Here is a 23,974-nt window from a genome sequence, read left to right on the forward strand (position 1 = left end):
ACACTTGTAAGGTTGGAAGTATTGGAGACATGGAAATTAGAGATTTGTATTGAAAACTATGTGTAGATGGAGTGTTGAAGGAGGAAAAAAAATTGTTAATAGAAAAAGGCTAACCTATGCCCTATATTTTCCAAATGTATTCAAAATAGAATGGATTAAGATAATGTTGAGCATAATACATGATCACTTAGTATAGTTGGAAAATGGCCCTACTAAGATTGCTAAAAGGATGATTCAATGAGTGGAAAGGTATCCTACCCTAGCTAGACCCAAGGCTATGTGAAGTGATGCTAAGGAAGTAATTGAGAAGAATATAGGGGTTGTATGGAACAAAAGAGGGATAACTATTGATACAAATTTTAGATCCCCTAATTGCATTTATAGTGAGCATAATTGCTCACAAGTTCTTTCAATCTAGAAGATTAATGAATAGTATGTCTTTTATGGCTATGGATTTAGGATAAAAAATAGTGAAGAAGGATCACTTTGATGACCTTGCTGAGTTACAACTCTAGTAGTTATCAAAAAACTTGGGAGCCATAAGAAAGACAAAGAGTGCACCATGTAAATTTGGTTCTTTACTGGTTTGCATATTCTTTTATGTGAAGACTACATTTCCTTCATTTGGAAACATTTCTTCTAAGACCAATAGGAATATTGCAATTCAAATTGGAGATTTCATAGAGCAACTTGGGGACAATTCTTGATTTAGTCATGACAAGCTATTTTGAAGACTTTAAGAAGTGTATGTAGTAGAGACTGAGGATACTAGTGTGACTAGTAGAGAAATATTATGATTAGGTTTTTTTCTAGTTGATTATAATCATACTTTTGTATAAGTAGTTGTTCCTAGGGTCATGTGGCTTAGGCCATTACCTTATGAAATCAATGTCGATGAGGCATCTACAACCATCACAATTTTACTTGCAGAAGAAGTAGACAAGGGTGCAACCTCATTTGGAAATTATGAGGAAGCCAAACGAAGAATCAGAATAGATTTGAAGACAAATTATATGATGAGAAGGAAAAAAAAAGTTGTGAAGAAGTTTAAAGAAAGATTTGGTGAAGGGGGAGAAGAGGAAGAAGATGATGAAGATGATGAAGAAGAATAGCCTACTAAAGTCCCACTTACACTAACACAAGGTCAAGGAGAGGACCAAGCAGGAAGTAGAACATGGTGAAGCACCTAAACCTATAGAGAAGAAGAAAAGAAAAGCCAAGGAGCCAAAAATTAGTAAACTAAGGAAGGTTTTGAAGCCAATACAACAAAAGCTAGTAGTACCTATTACCAAGGCTAGCACAAGGGCTACTACAAACAAGACATGAGAAGCTAACAAACCCAAAGGAAAAAGAACTATTGCTACTAAAGAGTAGGGTTAGAAAGACAAGCCAAAGAGGAGAAAGTATGTAGCTCTAGATGAATTAGATGAAGAGAGGACCAAGTTAGATGAAAACAATAAATTTCAAGTGGTAAGCCATAGTCCCTCTTCTGATTTAAATAACTTATGTGATAATATCAAGAATAATGCAGATTTATCAAGGTTCACACATGTTGAATTTGAAAAACTTGGAAATGTAGAAAAGAATAAGTTGAGAAATATGTATATAAGATAATGGCCACATTTAAGACCACACCAATTGAGCTTTCCAAATATTTACCCAAAAGTCTATATGACAGAGTTGAGCAAAGGTGGCAATACAATCTAACAACCGAAAGGAATATTAGGGAGGCTACTCTAGCTAGAGTAATGCCAAATTTGGAAAAGTCATCGATGACTAAGGCCATTAACAAATACAAGGGGAAAATTTCTCCCAAATATATATCCTTTAACATTTTTTAGAATAATATTGAAGAGGTTTTCAAAAAAAGCACCAAGATATGGAAAGTTATCTATGGGTTGGAAATAGAAAAGGCAATTGAACAAGCACCTAAGGAAGTAGGTGAGGAAAAAGATGAACAAGAAGTAGTTTAGATTACCAAGGATGGATCTATAAAAGTTGGACATGAGGGAGGCACAAAGAAGGAAGCAGATATAGAGGCTACAACTGAAGAAGAGCAACAACAAGATTAAATGTACTTCAGGTACATATGCCAAGTTTCTATCCCCCTCATGTGGACCAAGGATGTAAACAAGAAACTATCAAGATAAATAATTTTTCTGATAACAAAATGAAGAACATCAATCCTTTAATAGATGATTATTTGAAGAGGATACTATAGGATTCAAATTTAGCTACTAAACTATGCATTAATCCTATATTAATTAGCACAGATTAAATTGACAAGGTATCAACAAGGGAAAATAGAGCATTGATACATCTAGTGTGCTCCCTACATCCATAGAGATAAGAGGTATAGAAGCACTACTAAGTGTCACCATTAACACTCATGTTTCAAGTCCCATTGTGGTATACCAAAGAAAGGGCACAATGACATCAAATGTTAGCACATTAGTGCCTAATACTTCAGTAAAATAAGTATTGATAGTTGAGTAGGATGGGACACAAGTCCATATAGGTCACGAAGGTAGTCCTACACCTAACTCATAGACACAAGGTGAAGAAGACAAAATAGAGAAACAAAAGGATAGGATTGAAGTGTTAATTTTAACTACGAAACTAATGGAATAGATAAAAGTTGAATACCTAACTACCAATCTCTGCATCTCCTATTCCTAATCAAACTCTTCATAGGTTAAGTGTAGATTCTACACAATTGCAATCATCAAGACCTAGTCCTAATATATCTAATTTTGGAGAAGGAACATCTTATGGAGATGTCGACTTAGATGAGCTACTTCAACTTCCAAAGTTTGATCTAGCAACAATCACTATAGAATAGATGCACATATTGCAAGAAGCTTTAGCAAGGAAGAAGAACCAAGAGTTACTTAGAATGGAACACAAGAAAAGATAAGTGCTATATGACATCAAAGAAATATGTCTTGATATATTTAGCCTGCTAACATCAAATGAAAATAAACCTATTATTGAGAAACTAGTGAATTTAGGGGATAAAATTAGTGATGGAGACCTGGACACAAACACCAAACTTTTAGAATGGTCTACGAAAAGATTTCTAACAAAGGTTGATGAAAATATTTCTAGTTTCAATGCACTCAGATAGGTTGACTTAGAAACCAAGATGGAAGATGTGCAAAAGGTGCTAGAGAATATATTTTCTCTATACACAAAGCTTTGTGATGTGAATTTGGTCACACAAGAAGCATAAAGGGTTATTGACTAGTTGTAGTGAGATTTAAAGACAATGTGTAATATTATTAAGTTATCTCCTAGTCATAGTTAGACTCATTTTCAAAGGTTATTATCTACTCAAAGTTAGCTATCTGCATTACAAGCATAAGATGCAAATACTAGGGCTACCTTGATAAATATTCAAGCCATGTTGACCCCAGACATGGAGGTGTTGCACAAGTAACTATCCTTTGCAGAAACATTGATGAAGAAAGATCCTCATCTTTCTACTCATGAAGTCCTAGTAGACCTTGTTGTTGAGACAGATGTTCAAATTCATTCTCTAGAGGTAGCATGCAACAACTAGGATTCAACACTTAAGATTATAATGGAAGTCCATCAAACATTTTTGGACAAACACACTATTCATGTACCACCCATGACATAAGTGTCAAATAAGGGGGACATTGGATAAAAGGGAGATATTGAAGAAAAGGATAAATTACACAAAGGGGGAGTAAAAGAAGAAATAGAGTAAGCTAGTAGTTGAAGCAAATTTACTCAGCAAGGGTATCAAATTTAGATACAACACAAAACAATCAACTCAGGCAGAGTTATGATGTTTTGAGGTGTGACTGATAAGTCATCAATTTTGCAAAATTTTGATATTTTGAAATTTTGTATGTGAGCCAAGTACAGATTATAGATTATCTAAGTTATGCTTAAGTTATGGTTATATATGCACGAAAAAGCTTTTTTACCACTCATGTCAAAGGGGGAGATTGTTAACCTCGGATCGGTTTTCACATATGAGTGACTACACACTTAGTCATATTCATAAAATGAATGTCAAGTAAGTAGTGTATTTTGAGCATAAGTTGTCAAATAATGCATGTCAACCAGACAGTTAGTGCCAAGTTACTCCAGTGACAAGCAAGTTATTATATATTGAGTGAACAGTGGATGTTGAGTCATTTAGAGGTCGTATTACAACATTAAAGATATAGTGGATGTTGAGCATTAGAGGCTTCAAGTGTTGAGTAAATAGTTTTTGGACAAAGTTTTTTGTGATGGCACAAACTCCTATGTAAACCATTTTTGGGCTGACTTAAGGATTCTTTTGTGATTCTAGATTATAAGAATGAATCTATATTGCGAAGCCCTATACAAGACATGCAACCAATCAAATCAAGGGATGTTCTAAGTAGCAAAATGGGTGAATCAAAATTGTTTATTCCTACCTAACCTTAGGTCACCTATGTCTTCTTAAGGAGTGCAAACCCTAAAAAATGGAAAGAGAGAAGAGAGAAGTTTTTATGTGCAGATAGAACATTCATGGTGACCAAGGAGTTTTGATGAAAGATATGAATTACATAATTAGTTAGAGAGTATAGAGGAAAGAAGAGAGAGGACAAAAGTGATACATCTAATCAGAGAGGATCAAGTATACATCAAGAAGGAGGTGCTAACTAAAGGATCAAAGATGAGACATTCTAACAAGTGAACCAGTAAAATCTCTTAACTAAGTAGTCCTAGCAAGCTTTTGTAAATCCTTTAATAGGGTGCTTACTTTATTGTAAGTTGAATTCCTTTAACTAGGCACACTTCTAATAGGGCATTGAAATCGTTTAAGAGGGTTAGAGATATCAATCTTTGTAAGCCTTTAATAGGGAAGACCTTTCAAAGGGTAGATCATAGTTTATGATTAAACATTGTAACCTTCATTGGATACACTTTACAACTACAATAGTGAAGATTTTTGGATGTCATCCCCACACCAATTTTAGCTTCTTATTGGAGGTTTTTTGGCTAACCAAATATATTGTGTCATATATATGTGGAATGTTTATTTGTTTTCATGACATGGATGAACATGCTTAGTTTGGTATTTCAGTTTACATGCAATTTGTGAGATGGATATGTAGTGAATGTTTTAATGGTTAAGGTTTTGAAGAATTGATTCACCCGCCCTTCTCTCTTAGAGTTTACTTTCACTATTGCATTTCTAACATATTTTTGATGTATGACCTAACTTACCAAAGTGATTGCAAGTAGGTCTTTTATTCTTTTGACATCCTTGATGAGATGATTCACCTTAATTTGTATATCATAATCTAGCTTTCCCTTTATGTCTATACTGACTTTTCTCATTTAATTTATTCATGCTTTCCTAATATTTCTTCATTCTTTCATTGGTTTGATATTCAATGCTAAGATCATTCGATAGTCTTTCATTCTTTGACATTAGATTGATAAGCTATCTATTCAGATCACTGAGTTGATCAATAAATTTTTCTTGCTAAAAGGGATAATTGTTGAATTTTATTTTCCTTTTCTTCTTGTTCCCTTTTCATTTTTCTAACTTATTCTTGAAGATTAGAATTATTCTCTAATAGGTCTTTGATTTTTGCATCAACTTCATCTAAATTTCTTTTTGGACATAAGTCTTCAATTGTTCTTTCAATGTATAAATTATCATCCATTTGTACTACAAGATCTTTCCTTCTTTTCAATGATTGAGAGAGTTGCTCCTTTGCTTTCTTCAGTTATCCAATGGCCAATTCTAGATCAAACTTTTCATTTTGAATAGCCTTATCTAGCCTATATACCTCCATTTACTCTGATATTATCTCAAGCTATTAAACTTCTTTTGTGAGAACCAAAAGCTCTGATACCAATTATTGGAAATATAAGGTAGGCAAGGTTACTAAGAGGGGAGGAGTGAATAAGGAACCAATAAGAATTTATAATATTTCACCAATTAAATCCTTCATATATTATTTTGATCTAATTACATGCATGAAAGAATGAAAGAAATAAAACATTCATAAGACTTTGACACAAGATATGGTGACGTAGAAACCTTTCAAATAGAAAGTAAAACTAGGGTGGGGATGATACCCAAAAGCTTTAGTACTGTAGTATAAAGGTAACCTGTTAAGGCTTACAATTGACCACTTTTGATGATCTTCCCTATTAGGAGAAATAAGGACTATGAGGTCCACCTTGTTAAAGGATTTACAAACATACAATGAAGTATGCATTTTGTTAGAAGATTTAGAAAAAGAATGTTAAGTCTATCCTATTAAAGGATTTTAAGGATGCACCTATTGGGATGAATCAATGGTTGATCTCTAATCTACAACTATGATTTTTTGAATGAGATTCCTTGTATTATAATGATCACCTAGTTATGATAGATAAATATCTGCTATCCCTTATACTTCTTGTAGCCTTCTTCAATTTTCACTCATACACTCCTTATTCTTCTTCACATTCTTATTTGGATATGATAAAATGGATTACATATATAGAATCCAACTCATTAACGTATATATTTGGCTACAATACCAAATTCATTATAATTCACAAAGTCAACCTAACTACTATAACTTAGGTTCTAAAGATAAACTCAGTGATGTTCTAACACTCAACAAACATTGTCAACACTTAGAAAGCTTTGGTACTTGGTTGAAGTTGAAGCTTAGTCCATATTGATTACTCTTGAGTAGCTCGAACTCGGTCAACACTATGTGACTCGGTGAATACTAGGAAACTCAGTTGCTACTGAATCACTTGGTTGACACTATATGACTCAGTCAACACTAGATTCACTAAGTTAACACTGTGAGCTCAATAGACATCCTAGAGCTTATGTAACACTAAAGTCTTCATCACATCCACTAGATAGCTTGATAGACACTACTATGCTTGAGATATAATGTTAATTGTCTCTGATGCTTTGTAGATGATGTGTAGCTTGGCATGAACTAAAAACTAACTGTTTAGCTCGATAGTAACTAAGACACTTGGTTTACACTACTGGATGAGTGATAAGCTTAGTAGCATTTGTAGAGCTTGGTAGAAATGCAACCATTTGACTAAGTGTTGAGTCATTGATAGATAAATTGACCTTAATGTCAACATGTTCAACCCAAGAAGTTCATCTATCCTTTCCTACATATCATCTCCAATATTCTCTTCATACTTTCAAAAAAATTTGAATAGACCCATTAGGTTGTTTTGAGGAATCTTTTCTTGAATTCCATACATAAGGTCAAATAGTGATGCTCCAGTTTCCTTCTTAACTATTACCCTATCAACCAAAACTATCATTAGTAACTTGAAATCCTAAGATTTCTTATTCTTATCAAGGATCCTTTGGATAATTTTCAATACGATCTTATATGTGGATTCTTCATGCCCATTCTCTTGAGGATGATAAAGGAAAGAGGTAGACCTGGTAATAGCATATTTGTCAGAGAATTGTATAAATTCATCAGACATAAAACACATTACATTATCTATCACAATTATTTCTACGCACCCAAATCTAGTAATTATGTTATTCAGCAAAAAAATATTTTTCTTAATTTCTTATCTAGTTGGGATAGCCTCTACCCATTTTGTAAAGTAATCGTTGGCTAAAAATATCCATGAATAACCACTGCTGGATTTATTAGCTATTTCTCCAATGAAGTCAATTACCCATTGCTAAAAGGGGCTTGAACCTCTACAAAATTCAATGGTGTGTTCCCAAAAAAATCAATTTTCTAGCAAACTTCTAACAAGTATCATGCTTCCTTACCAAACAATGAGCATCTCTAAATAAGCTTCACCACCAAAAAGTAAATCTTGTTACTAAGTGAGTTCTTTTCTTGGCTATTTAATGTCCTCCACAAATTCAAAATTGCATCTTAGTTAATACCTTAACTAACTCATCATGGTTGTCACATTTTAGTAATATTCCTTCAAGGTTCGTCCACCAGAGTTTACTATCTATAATAATATAAATTATTGCTTGTTATTTCAATGATCTTTTTTCATTATCAATCATGCTAAATGGAGTATCCAAATGTTGCAAGTAATGGACGACAATTTTGCACCATTCACATTGGTCCATATCATAGTTATGGGGGTAGTGGTCTTCATCTACAAGATTGATTTTATTAGAATCTAGATTAGATTGAATCATCTTCTTTGCCAACCCTTGGTTTCTTACTAGTTTTTTGATTTGAAATTTTTTTTTGAACTCTTGGATTCTATCTATCCACCTATATCTTCTACCAGATACCTCTTGTTGAGAGAATATGCCCTTTATAGCAATGCTTGGAACAAAAGCTATAATAGTGACACCAACCAAGTAACATCTAAAATCTTTAACTACCTTTACTAGAGCACAATTATGCTTCTCATCCTTATCATACTTTAGCTCAACAACTTGGAGTGACTTAGTAAATAATGCAATGGGTTGTTCAAAACCCTCTTCATTTTTTTGAAGCAATGCTATTGCAATTGTGTGAAAAGAGGAAAATGAAAAGATATGCATGGGCTTGGTATAATCTAGGGTCCTAAGTACATGTGCATTCTTGATTGAATTTTTTATTTCTTAAAATGCAATTGAAGGTTCTCCATCTCATTTGACTACTACTTCCTTTTTTAGCATCTTGGAGATTGGCCTACTAATCTCTACAAAAAAAATTATAAATCTCCTCAAGAAATTAACTTGGCCAAAAAATGACTGGATACCCTTGACATTCTTAGGGTTGGGGACTTTATCAATAGCTACAAATCTTTCTAGATCATTTTTCACCCCATCCTTGGATACTATGTGACCAAGAAGTTTTCCATCTATGACTCCAAATGTGCATTTCCTTAGATTCAAGGATAGTCCATACTCTATGGCTTCTATAAAAAATTCTCTAGGTGTTTACAATGATCCTCTTCCATCTTTGAATAGGCTATCAAGTAATCTTGATAAACAACCATGAACTTATCTACATAAGTCCCCCATGGTGTTGTAAAATCCATTTGATATTGTTCAACTTCATCAAATAGTACCTAATTGTAACCTAAAAATCCATCCATCAGGAGATTATCTCAGAGCTAGTAACTTGTTGAAACATAGCATCCATGTTGGATAAACCATAGTTATCATTTAACAATACAATATTGAGATTTCTAAAATCCACACATAATCTATTGTCTCCATGTTTCTTTTTTACTAGCACTAAATTGAATACCCAAGTGGAATGTCTTATAGGCTTGATGATACCCCAATCTCTAAGTTTCATTAACTCTTCTTGCATCTTTGGAGCTAATGTAGGATTAATAGGTCTTTGTTTCTTCCTAAATGGTTTGACATTTTCTTTCATTGGAATAACATGTTTGAACAAATCCTCCCTATAAGCCTTTAGATCATCATAAGACCAGGAAAATACATGTCTGAATTTTCTCAATAAATCAATCAAAGATTTTATTATAGTTGGGAATAAAGTCTTATATATTTAAACCTCCTTTGGTGATTCAATAGTTCCAATATTTATTTCTTCTAGTTCTTCTAGTTTCTTATCTTTGAATTCTGATTGAACCTTATGTTGATTGACAAGTACACTCTCCAAAGCCACTACTCCCTTAGAAACCTTGATTGTTCTCAATTGAAAAATTTCTTGACCAACAATATTATCCTTCCCATTTATATTTTCAACAAAGGCACTACAATCTAATTCCTAGTCATGATACTTATCTTCGTTCAAAAAGAATTTCAAAATATCTTTGTCATCTTCAAACACTTGCTGATTTTCTATGTTATCAAGTATAGAGGGCTTGTTTTGTACTTCAATCTTTGAGACCCCAAAAAAAGATACATCATCAAGTTTGATAACTACATTGGCAAGAAAATCAGCCATTTTATTATTTTTCCTATCCATATAATTTATCCCAAAAGCATCATATTCTTTAATTCCACCCCAAACAACATTTTATATTGTTTCAACCCTTTATTCTTGGATGCATAAGCCTTTCTAATATGAGATACTAGTAACTCAGAGTCACCAATAATGCGTCATTTCTTAATTCCATGACTAGAAGCTACCTTTAATCCAAGTAGGAGTGTTTCATACACCTCTATGTTGTTAGTGGATGTGATGTTTAGAGTGAAAGAATATCTAAATATGTTCTTTTATGGTGAAAAAAAAACCTACCATGCTCCATACCTTTCCTTAGAATTATCCCCATCAAAATACATAACCCAAAGTCTGTGTGAATCAAGACATCTAGTTGCTTCTTGTGCAATCAATGGGATCATATTCTTAGTTTCTAGAATAGTAATTTCAGCTCTAAAGGCATTTACATCAATATCAAGGAAACATTTGGCATCAATATCAATATTGTCTACAATTATATGGCTAACTCTAGGTTCCATATTGACTGACTTTAATAGATTTTTCATCTATGTGGAAAGTAACAAAGATAGGTCACATTATAAGTTTCCCCCCATTTTAGCACTTCATTTCCTTGACAATAACATACCATATTAGGGAAGAATATCAACTATTAGAAAACTCACAATAATAACAATATCAGGGTATGTAGCTAACCTATCTGGTAATGCATTAATAGTACTTATGATAGGAACCTCCCTTGCATCTATGACACAAAATCTACCTTATTTGGTATCTAATTTCAAACCAAGGGTCTCCATGATTTTAAAAGGATGGCAGTGATTGAGCCTCCTAAATCAATCATATAGTTCTTTATAGTCTTTCCATTTATAATTATACTAAGAAAAATAGGGTCAATGTTTTCTATGTATGTTACTAATGAATTATCCAAGAACATTGGGGGTATCTAAGATATTACTCCCTTATCTTCCCTTTCTTTTGGTATGATTTATACCCCTTTGTGATGATGGATCTCCCTTTATGACATTACCATTCCTGATTCTACCCAACCATGAGAGGGGTTTTCTTTTATGCTCTTCTATTCTAAACATTTCAAACATAGGAACCTTTACAATAATTTGTGACAACATAGTTATCATATCAACATGATCATAAATGAGAGATTTTCTTGAACTACCTCTAGTTTCTTGTCCTCGAGTAGTAGGATCCTCAATATTTTTGACAACATCAAGCTTTAGCTTCTTTTCTTCTTCATTGATCTTGACTTCATCTACATTTTGAATTTGCATATTCTTCTTAGGTTCCCATTTCTTAGCTTTAACATCTTTGACTTTGACAACCATTTGATCCTCTTCCTTTTTGTCATCATTCATTTTGTGGGTTATATCTTTGATGAAGATGCCAAAATATTTTCTAGTAACATTATTTACTATTCTATTTCTCAAATTATAATTACTATGAACTTGAGAAACCATCTCAGCGATTATCTTGTCAATTTCCTCCTTAGAAGGTGTTCTCAAATTCATGTGCTCCACCCCTAAAATAATTTTGCATTTTTTTTCATTAAGTTCACTTTCATCTTTTGAAAAGATCTATTGATGGTAGATCTAGTATATATATCATGAATTACTTACATTCATTTCAGATTCTTTAATATCAAACTTTTCATAGTCACCGTATGAATTGGTCATATTATAGCCTACATCATCATGAAAATTCTCTTCCTCCCCTTCATCAGATTGTGTAGGGGGACTAGAAAACCATGTACCAAGGAATTTCTTCCACCATGTTTATAAATTTCCTCTATAATGGATTTGGTTTATTCTTCTCATTTGTACCTTGTACAGGGTAACTAATGGGCTTACCATCTTTCCATTGTGTGTTGTAGGTGTAGTTCTGTAATTTGGTTTTCCTATTACAATTATTGTTGAAATGTGGTTTCTCACTAGTACTAGGCTTATTTACATTGTTTATCTAGCAAATTTAGCACCTAATCCATCTTATCTACCTTAAGGTTTTTGGTCATGATAGGATTTTCTTCTTCTTTCTTGTTACCCCTAGGATTAAACAACTTAGGATAATCTCTTCTCCCTAACTTCCAAGATACCCTCCTATTTTTGATGTGCACTGTTATCTTAAAATAATCCCTTAGTGTCTTGAGATTTTTGTTTTGAGAGTATGTAAGCCATTTTACTATCAAATGCATAAAAATAGATAGTCAAGCATACACTCTCACCTAATCTCATGACTTGAAATAACTTATACATCCCCCTTTTGGAGTTTAACATTAAAATCAAATGTAGATTCATTTTGATTCTTCTTGATATTGTTAAATTGATTCAAGACAAAGCTTGCATTAGTGTTTTCTCCATGCTGTTCCTTGAAACATTTCTCGAGATTATCCCATGAACCAATGCTATCATCAGGGAGTCTTCTGAACCAATCCCCAACATCTTCTTTAAGTGAATGCACAAATAGCTTTATAAGAACATCTTCATGTTAAACTTCATAATTATCCATCATATTAAAAAACTTTCTAAGGTCTTCTTCACTACTAATGGCATTACCTATAAAGAATTTTGTGACTTTATCCCTTCATTCATTTATGATGGGATGGAGAAAAGTAGAGATACCTACAAATGACTTTTTCTTATATCTCTTCATGTAAATAGGCCTTTTTTTGAGATCTTAAGATATTTGGAGAACCAGGTCTAGTAACTTGGGTTTGCAAAATAGGTTTTTCTTGTTGGGTTATAGTTAGCTGACTAATTGTGGTAGAAAAAGAAGATGGTACTGAATGGGACATTTCCTGACTACTTATCACATGACCACTTACTGGGATAGAGGATACACCTTGTGAAGTTTGGTTTTTTCCAACTATTAGACAACAGGTGGGTTTTAGGAATTAGATTTTCCTTTTCATTTCTACTTCTTGAGCTTCATATTCATCTTTCTTTGATTCCTTTGCTAAAACTTCTCTTTTCTTTTTAGCCCTTTCCAACTCCATATCAATTTTGGAAATACTAGTACTCTTAGGAGAAACATGAGGTTCATTGATCTGAATAATAAAAACCTTCTACTTTCATTTATCAACATTCTTAGTAGTGTGGTCTATCACATTCTATTCAAGGGTTTTATAAGGCTAGACTTGGGAAATAATAAGCACTTCTATTTTTATGTAGAGTGATCCCCCTCACAATAGGTGTATCATAGTCATGCTCCAGGCCATGCTTAGGAATAGTATATTCAAACTAAGGACTATCATTCCCACTATGAGGTGTATTTAATCTTGTCAACCTAGGGACATATACTTGAAATGGTCATCACAGTATGTGCACTAGGTATCTCAATGAGTTACTGAGCTTATGCTATAGGAAAGTAAAAATGCAACGAAAAGAATTTACACTATTGCTGTAGGAAACTGACACATTTAACTCTATGAATACTAGAAATATAATGAAAATTTGACAAATATTCCAAATTAGTTCATCAACTACATCTACTCTCACATATGCTACAGGAACATTCATGAAGTGCAATGCTATAGGAAGGAACCTACAACTTCTACTTACAATACTAAGAATGCTTAGAAACAAATCTATTCTATCCTAATCTAATCCACCTTCCAAGTGGCCCCCCTTGGTCAGATTCAACTAAACTACTAACACAAGATAGAAGCCAAAAACTTAATTCATTACATTTCAAAAATTCATTACATAATGTAGAACTATAAAAACACAACTAGAAAAGTTAAGAGTCAGTTCTCATAAACGCTTTCTTCTAACTGGCTAAACTAACACACTTGCATCGATTCCTATATATAAGAGATCACCACTTATTCCATAATAGAAAAGTAAATGACCTAGATTTAAATCTATAGGAGAGAAAATAGGAGAATAACAACTGAAGGTCGAAAGAAGAAATAACAGCTTGAGGCGAGAATAATAAAGTCTGAACATATGCTCACCATAGGAGTAAATGTAGAGAAGGCAATAAGTCTTCATAGCTCCTCCATATTTACTGCCATGTCTTTTAGAACCATTACAACTTTCCTCCAACATGGCTACTCCTTAGCATTTTCTTCTCCTTAAATTTTGTTGGCACTCATCTTTGAATTCTTCCAATTATCTTTCTGTCTTCATTGCTAATAGGCTAGTTATTATGAAAAGACATGTTTTCAAATAAACATATATCAAATTAAATTCAAATATAAGAACACACATTTTGATAACTATATGAAAAAATGCATAATATATATAATACTAGAAAAAGATGTCATAGTATCTACCCATAGGTTTATCATAGGTTTCGTAAACATAGGTCCACAAATGTTTCAACAAAAATAAAAAAGAGTATCAAAAAAGTGTTTAAAAACTATCATGAAATAAAGGCAATATTTGGCCTCATTATCTGCCCCCTGCTAAACTAATGCTTATCCTCAAGCATTGTACTTTCTTGTTAATGGCCTGAACTCTCCAATCTTAGTCGTTCCTTTCCTGCTACTCTTAAAAGTGTAGTAAAATCCTTTGGTTCTCTCCCATACTTACCTTTTTTGATCTTCTTGAAGCTTGTCAAGTCTATTGACATTAATATCATACAAAGGACATAGGAGCATTGGAAGTTGCATGGTTAGGGAACACCATAATTCTAGTCTAGCCTGCTTCCCTAACTCTAAATATTTTGTAACCCTGTGAAGTGCTACCTCCAAGTTGATGGGACTATGTGGTTCCGACTATTTAAGTGATTCAAGCAATCTGGCCCATCTACTCCTAGCACTATTCATAGCTCTCTAAAAAGAAAAGTAGGGTAAGTTTTCATAATCAAAATAAGCCTTAGCTCTAGTAGCAAAGATCCTATCCCTTACTTATGGATTCTTCTTTCCATAAGTTAATGTGAACCAATCCCTGAGAACTTCATCTGGCTTGCTACTCTCGGCTCTTAAAGGCAAGGGTTTTGTCCTTTGCTCATCCCTATAATTATTCAGCTACCTATCATAATTTTCTTCATTAGACATCCAAGACATGAGGGCTCTTAAATGTATATCACCTATGTAAAGCAAGGGATTCCATTGAGTCTCCGAAATGATAACAAAATTATGAACATATAATTCACAAAGAAAATTTTTCTGCCGGGGTGGCAGAGTCTGATATAGTCCATAAAATTCTTGTGGTGATTTGAACTTTGAATTAATATCCTTAAGATTTAACATTAACTAAAACAAAAGAAATTGTTCTTTTAAATAGAGAGCATAAACTCTTGGCGGTGGTCTACAAGAAAGTGCCTAATCAACCAGCTTGAGGGCATGATCCATCTGTTGCTTTTGACTTGCTAGTTATTCCTTTAAATCTATAATTTCTTCACCTTGAGATGCTATAACTTTATTCATATTTTTCCTCTCTTCTTCCCACAAGGCCTCAGCAAACTTATGTTGTCCAAACAATTGAAAAAGGAGTTTCTACAGTGTAACAGAACCACTATCTTCTTCATGATTTCTTTTCCTCTTTCTCTATTCTTTCCATAAGTGTTCTACAAAACCAATAATCCATGTTGATTTATGGGCAACTAGGGTAGTGTTTGGATCAGTTGGCTCAGGGACTATTTCATTCCTCCAACTTGAAGTATATGGTTGGTCTGATGGGGTATCATTTGGATTTTATTTGACTTCATCCCTACATTCCTCATTAGGATTTTTCAGAGTTCTTTTAATTTTAGGATAGGGAGGAGAGTGATCAGAGACAATCTACACAAGGGATTCCTTAGTAGATGTTTTGGACATATTAGGCTACATTTTCCTCACTAGGTTGTTCACTAGGGGCAGCTTGGGGTTGCAGGGTTTTGGCTTGTACAAATTCATCCCATGTCATGGGAGACACATCCCTAAGAAACCTTTCTATCAGTAACTTCATTAAGGAATGATGGGTGACAGAATTGTCTTTTCCTTTCTAAGCTTCTTCCACACTAATACAGAGCATATTATACAAAAAATTTGGAATGTTTGCTAACACATTATGCCTCATACAACTAAGTAATTTGTAATGATGTGCATGCAAGTATGACAATATGCCTTCACATGTAAAGTAACTAATAATGTGCATGGCTAATTCATTGTATGGCAATGGAAGTGACATTCTCTTGCAACCCTACTTTGTAATGTCCATTTGAGGATTAGTCAGTCTAGTAAATTGAGCTCTTGCTGACCTCACATCATTTGTGTTGGGGTAATGTTCTCCAATTGTAGGCAACCCAGTCACTTCAACAATGCATTCCTCTATTGCAATCACTGTTAAACCCCAAATAGAAGCTTCAGCTTCATCAAATGTCCTTGTAAATTTGGTGGCTACCTTCTCATCAAATGCATTTAAACTTAGAAAATACCCTAGCCATCCACATGCATTAAAGCTTCTTACGACATCTACATCTGAGAGCAACATGGTGTGTTCCACTAGTTCTCTCCTCTGCAACTGTCCACCCATTTTCTTAACACTTCCTTTGTTTTCTCTATTTTCCCCCTTTTTGAATTCAAGCTACCTTGTTTTTTTACAGACTCAACTCACATTTCTTTGTTTTATTAGGTAATTAATGTCATAACAAATTGTTATGCACAATAGTATGGCTTTTAATGAAGGTAAATCATGAGTATGTGTGAGAATCATCCAAAAATACGGTTTAGATCACATAAAATTTAAACACAAGTCACATCATAGCTTGAAACAAAAAAATCATTCAAAAAAAGGGGTACGACACCTCACTTGTGTACTCAATTAAATTCCATCAATGAAGGAAATATGAAGATTTGGAAAAATCTTTATGGATAATTAGAAATGCCACTAGATATTAGTGGCCTTCCCTACCCCCTGCTAAATTTGGACAAGTGTCCACACTTGTCAAACCTAGTATGGGTAAGGGACTAGCATAATGTTGCCATCATATAAACTATGTAATATTAAATATAATTAATGAAATCTGTGGACTATAAGTGAATTATAATTTGAAAATGTTATACTTGTCAACTGATCATCGCACATACCAAAAAAAGGTGGTAAAAGTGATATCAATGGCAATATCCATCAACATCTTGTGGAGTTTTATTGAAAACATGTGAAATTGATGACGTGAAAAGTGGGTGGATGGAAGATAAGGAAATGAGATGAGGTGGATGGGTGGAAAGTAAAGAAATGAGATGGAAGGAGAAAGTGAATAGAAAAGTGAACTTTATGTGAATATAAAGTCTTTATTATGAGCATGCACAAAGAAACTAATGTTGAAGAGTGATAGTTGGAAGGTTGACACCTTTGGCTATAGGAAGAGTTACTTAATTTTTATTTGAATCTAGCCACTGAAACTGCTATAGGAAATCCTCTTTTGTTTGGGGCCATTTATACAATTTCAATTTGTGACCACTAAGTAATAGTTTTAAAGGTACTAGATCAATGGTAGTTAGTTGAACAACTCCATTATCAAAGATGTGACTAATTTCATATGGTCCCAGCCATCTTGTTTGTAGCTTTCCTAGCATATCTTTAAATTTGGAATCATATAGTAGTGCCTAGTCACCAACTTGAAATTGTTTACTGATAATATGAGAGTCATGCCATTGTTTCCTTTATTTCTATATTAGTTTAGTATGTTCTAGAGCAGCTTTTCACATCTCATCCAAAGAGTTAAGATGTAGAAGACATTCTCTTTGTGCTACATGAAGCTCAATATCCAATGTCGATGTTTTCCTTAGAGTTTTATGTTCAAATTTAATTGGAAGCATTGATACCATACCATATAAGAGCTCAAATGGTGTAAATCCTATAGTAATCTTCTAGATTGTTCCATAAGCCCAAACAACTTCTTTTAATTTGCTGGTCCAATCCCTACTGTGCAAATGGACTATTTTTGTTAGGATGTTCTCCAGCATATAGTTTGTGACATCTGGTAGTCCATTAGCTTGAAGGTGATAAGGACTGGATTTATAATGTCTGATGTTATACTATTTCATCAACTCTAAGATTAGATTAGAGGTGAATTGCACACCTTGGTCAATGACTAGCTCTTTGGGTATACCATAGTGAGAAAAAATTTGTTCATATAGAAATTTAGCAACTTTTTCATCACGAGCATGCTTCATAGCCTTAACTTCAACCCATTTTGTTAGGTAATTAGTGCACACAATTATATAAGATTTCCCATTAGATGGAGGATCAATTGGACCAATGAAGTCCATGCCCCATTTGTCAAATGGTGTTAATGTCATCTAAGGATTAAAAGGTATTTCATCTGTTCTTGTTGGTCAACCCATCCTTTGACACTTGTCACACTTTCGTGTATAGTTGATTGCATCCTTGTGAAGTGTAGGCCAATAATAATCAACTGTCAAGATTTTGAAAGCTATTTATTCTTGTTGCAAAGTGTTCTCTACATGGTTCATTATGACATGCATGTAGAATGTCATATGTCTCATCCTCTCTTATACATTTTCTCATAACTTGATCAGGTCTAGTGTAAAACAAGAAATTATATATCCAAGAGAAATGAAAACTTTTCCCTACAAGTAGCTTAATTTCCTTGTAAGAAAAATGTGCTGGCATTTTATTGGTTGTAATGTAGTTAGCAATGTCTACATAACATGGAGTTTGAACAGAAATATGAAATAAATGCTCATTCAAAAATGCATTATCTACCAAAGTACTATCAGTATCATCATGATAGATTCTTGACAAATAATCAGCTATAACATTGGCTTTTTCGGGCTTATCAACAATAGTTATATCAAATTCTTATAACAATAGTAACCATCTTGCTAACCTACCTATTATAGTAGGTTTTTTCATGAGATATTTAATTGCTGCATGATCAATATGAACAAATATGGAATAGCTAGTTATGTAATGCTAAATTTTTTTGAGGGCATAAACTACTACTAGCAATTCTTTTTCAATCATAGTGTAGTTTAGCTCTTGTCCATGAAGGCTTTTGCATATGTAATATATTTAATTTTCAAGATTTTGGGATTGTTGTGCTAGGATTGCACCTATAGCATAGTCAGAGGCATCTGTATATATATGAAAAGGTAAATTCCAATCAGGGCCTTGCAAAACTGAGGCTGTAGTCAGAAGTTTTTTAAGATGTAGGAAGGCTTCATCACAATCAGATGTCCAACTAAATTCAACTTCTTTTGTAAGACTTGAAATGATTCCTATGCAATTTCAGTCAAAGAAAAATGAAAACTTCCAAACTTCTCTCAAGTCAGAACATTGGAACTTTTAGACTAGGTGGATCCAACAAAAAACATGAAACATGGTAACTTGTACCATAGAGATAGTGCAAATATAGAGAGCTATTATTCACATTCTCCTAGATATCAGATACAAAAATATTCAAACTCTATAGGTTGACATCACAAATTCTACCATGAAGTACCAGATCTGCAACTTTGCTTCAACCATTTTATTTCTACTTGATATGCCAGATGATTATTAATTATAATCAAAACTAAAAATTATTGTTTTAACCTCTATTCTAAAACTAGACATGAAACTTGCACTTTCTATGGCTTCTCAATGGCCATTAAGAGCTTAAGACAAAACTTTTGTAGAAATTCCAAGTGACGATAATCTCCATAAAGACAACTATAATTTATGGTCTGCGTCCAGGCATGCATGACCAATCCTTACTGAATAGTGGCTTGCCACCCACTCTTTTTTGGTTTTAATTTGTCTTTTGTTTATCTTTGGATTATGGCTATTATGCGTTATCAACCAATTCTCAATCTATATATAGGACTATTGGTACTGATCAAACAGCTAGAAAGAAGGAGAAAGGGCAACATAATGTCTTGTTAGGATGTCACTATCACTTTTCATTGATGATCTCAGAGGATCAGTCAACAAACAATGAACTTAACTTGCCTCTATTCAAAATTCTTTCAAGCTTAACAACACAAAATTTGGGCACACATAAACAAGGAGATGGAAGATATGGAGTGGTTGGGAACATAGGTTGAGCAGATAACTACAATAGAACTAGCACAAAATGATAATCTCCACAAAGGCACTCTGAAGAACTGGCGAACATTTATCACATGAATAATCAATCCATCTTGAACATTTATCTCTTAAAAAGACTATAAGAAATAGTTATAACTAATTTGAGACATAATAAGGTTTTAAATAATACATAAGATTTTAAAACTTTTATCTTTTTATCTTTTATGCACTAAAATTTCTTATCATTCTATTATCTATATGCTCAGACAAAATTGGTTATTATATGCTATACAAATTAGACCCAGAATATAAATGATCCCAAAACTTGAAAATTGCACAATTGACTTGTGAAATAATATTTTTGTCCAAAAATGAGTCATCATCACTTTTAATATTAACTAAATCCAATAAGTCTTAGTTGAAACATGAATAGCAATGTGTGTTGTTTCCCTATCCACAAATACAGACAATAAATTTAAAACATATATATTAAAAAGCTTCTAGAAGTCTTGGAGGTATTGCATGTAGCTACACCATTATGTCCAGTAGTTATTTTAGAATCATTGAAAATTGAAATGAAAAACCCTCAAGCTTGAGGACATTAACAATTAGACATGTGACTTGTACAAAATTATTAGATATCTTTCATGCTTTTGTATGGTAGGTCGTAATAATACTTTTAGGGGGAATAATATATGTGCTTTGAAACTTCTCTTTTTGGTGGGGTAAACTAATTCTAAACTTTCAAGCTTGGTGTTTGATTATGTTCCCTATTAAAGCTCTAAAGATGAGAAGAAATAGCAGAAACATGTAAAAGCATGCTTTAAATTTGTCTCAATAAATTCCTTTTTCTCTAGTTCACATGATTCAATGCCCATAATATCTTAGAAACATCTACTGTGTTATTCAAAACATGATCAATTAAGCCCATTACAATCTCTAGGCAAGTATTAGGGAGATTTTTAGTGGGCCACTTCTAAAATTGACAATGTAAAGATTGTTGGAATCATCAAACATTTCATATTAAGTTATAACTTTGTAATAAAGTTGAATTTTTTTAAAGAGCCTATTAGACATCAAGGTTTCGAAATGAAAACAATATGAATCTAAATTCATTCTAAATAGATTTCACAAAAAAACTCCATCAAAAAATAGTTATAACTTTGATCTTACAAGGGCAAGAAGTACCTAATGGTGATCTCTTGGATGAATAAGAGAGTGATTGTGGAATTTTGTAGCTTCCCACTCTCTAGAAGATGTTGGGCTCTCTATAAAAAGAACAAAGAACAAAGAAGAGTAAAGCCCAAAGATTAGTCATTTAAGAAGATATAGAAGCATTTGCAACTGAAGTAGGAAATGAATAATTAATTGATTGCAGAGGCATGCCAATCGAGAGCATCATGAAGGCCTTCCCCTATTTTTCTGCTACAAGTCTGGACATGCCATTTTCTAGTGGCACTTAGATTACCAAGACCAAGCCTTTTAGTCATATCGATAGATTAGATAGACATTGGAAGATCATGTTTGTTTGCCATCAATATCAGTTATTTGGTGACAAGTTTTAGAGATTTTTGTGTATTATGTGGTCTATTAGTGACAACAATTTGGCATAATTTATGGGTGTGTACATGGATGTTATACAATATAGATATCTCATACTTCCTAATATTACTAGTCTATGTACCTAGTTCTATTTTCTCTTACACTTGATTAGTTCTTGATTAGCTTTGATGAATCTATATTACTTCAAAAAACCACTTCTATGTACATTGTTGATTTTGGAATTGGCTATCTACAATGCATCAAGACATCCATATCCATACTTCATTGTCAAAAGCATGGATGTCTTGATGCATAGAAAAGATTAGGAAGACCATTACCATTAAATAGATTACCAAACAATCTTTGATTTCATTTGTACTCAAAGCTTAACAATTTTGCATATATCCATTACTTAAAATGAAAAAATAGTACTTTTAAGCCCAAGAGTAAAATCTATGAGAATGGAGTGGTTTGAGTTATACTTGAGCATTGACCATGTACTACTTCTAGAGATGCCTAATATTGTCTTGGCCACCCACATCCCATAATATGAAGCTCAAGTTTTTGAATGTCACACTCTCTATATTAAACCCTATTGTGGGTATTGTTCTCACATACTCTCCTAGCTTCAACTTGTATAAAAAGGTTGTTTTACCTTATCAAACAAACATATCCATGGCTTATTAGTTAGCTTCATATATTTTCATACTTAGAATGTACATTTCAGTCAGTATGAGTTTTTTTTACAGTTCATATATTGCTGTAGAGATTGTTTCTATTCAGAGAGTATAAGACAATTAAATCTAGAAATAAATTCTCTTTATATGACAGATTGCAAAAAACTTCTAATCTTTTGACATTCAATGATGTTTAAAACTCTAATATTCTCTGTCAAAATTTCACTCTCTTTCTCAAGATAATCTACACACAAAGCATCAAGTACTGAAAAAAATAATGCATCGACTCCATCCAAGCCAAGCATCAAAATTTGAACATCCTTAGTTCCACAAGAAACACAATTGGCAAGTGCCTTGGTAGCTATGTTGCCCATTATCTCTACTGATGGATTGCTTCTTGTCTTATTCCAAAACTCCTCTAATTGTCTATTACTACATTATTTTTCTTATATCAACTCTAATTGGGGAACAGTGCAATCTCCAAACAAAAATCCTAATTAAAGACAAAAAATTATCCCATTTAAAAGAAAATAAAATAGTTTTCATGCATGTTTGACCCTATGTTCAGGTAGTATAGAGGATCTATGGTGTCTTCCTAGGCAAGTCTGCAAGAGGTTGGAATGTAGTAAATTAGAAGAAAATCCTAGTAATATTAAAACTTGGAAGGATTGCTACCAAAGAGACAAAACTGATGCTAAAGATAACAATATGATTTTGGAAGGTGAAGTAAAAGTGATTGCAATAGATGATCTAGTACTCAATTATCAAGTATTTTCCAAGACTTCAAAAATTGTGGCAAAACATTCATGTGAGCCAGTATTTTAAAAAATAAGCCCCATTTTATACATTTGTGAAGTTCTATATTAAAAGTGTTATTCAACATTTTGACTTTTACTAGCTTTGAGGATGAGTCTCTTTAAGGAAAAGGGCATGGTGTGTGCCTATACACAAAATAAAATTATACTTGCTTTCTAGCCTATAGCCCTAGTTCCCAAAAATACATCTCTTCTTTTCAAAATGCAATAGACATAACCACCATTGTTTGAGTACTCTTTCTTTACAATCAAGAATTTGTAGTTGTAGTTTATCTTAGGAGAGCATGAACTTCCCATATTTTGTAAATATGGTGTTGTTTGATTTTTTTTGCAATTCTTTCTATGAATTTTTAAGCAACTCCTCAAAATCCACACTATGAAGGAAAGAAAACAATATTCAAAACTGAAATGAAAATCATTTATTTCATTCGTAAATAGTAGGGAACATAGTCCTCTAATGGTAGAAATCATAGCTCAAGGTGAACAAGGCTTCTAAGGAGATGCAAACAAGATGATTAAATATTTTTTTCATTCTTGATAGATACAATCATACCTCAAAAATCCATCCACAAGTTCAATGAGACGTTCCCAAAAGTCATGCTTTTCATTGTATGACCTTGTTACTAATGACAAATTTACTATTGAATTTAAGTGATCGAGTTTTCCATGTAAACTAGACATGATGCTAGTGAAATAAATGTTCAAAAATGGAACCATCTACATAGACAAATGAAAAGTGAAAACCAATGTCAAACCACTGATGGATTCCATGATTTAAAGATCATCATATAGATCAAAACTATTGAGATATAAGATTGACATAACCATTTTCATCACTAAATTGTGAGAATACATGCAAGAGAAGTGTCACATCACAACATTACTGCCCATGAAATGCTTACCATACCCCCAAAATCATCAAAAAGTGTTGTTGAAATCCTTTGTACTTGGTAATCAATCACTAAGTCATCTAGTTCATGGGAATTGGTCTGATCAGCCAGTCTTAGGGAAAACCTTCTTGGTGGCTTTTTTATTCCAATTCTTACAAGGAATGTACTAGCCTATAAATTACCTCAGTTGGTTAGATT

General features: G+C 33.1%; 1 pseudogene; it reads right to left on the reverse strand.

Moving 5' to 3' along the window:
* Positions 1 to 20,996: 20,996 nt before the first annotated feature.
* Positions 20,997 to 22,463, reverse strand: LOC149543950 (ADP-ribosylation factor 1-like; annotated as a pseudogene).
* Between the last annotated feature and the right edge of the window lie 1,511 nt (positions 22,464 to 23,974).

The sequence above is a fragment of the Cupressus sempervirens genome, chromosome 8, assembly GCF_028749045.1.
Source record: "Cupressus sempervirens isolate cs-2001-9-10 chromosome 8, ASM2874904v1, whole genome shotgun sequence".
NCBI lineage: Eukaryota > Viridiplantae > Streptophyta > Pinopsida > Cupressales > Cupressaceae > Cupressus > Cupressus sempervirens.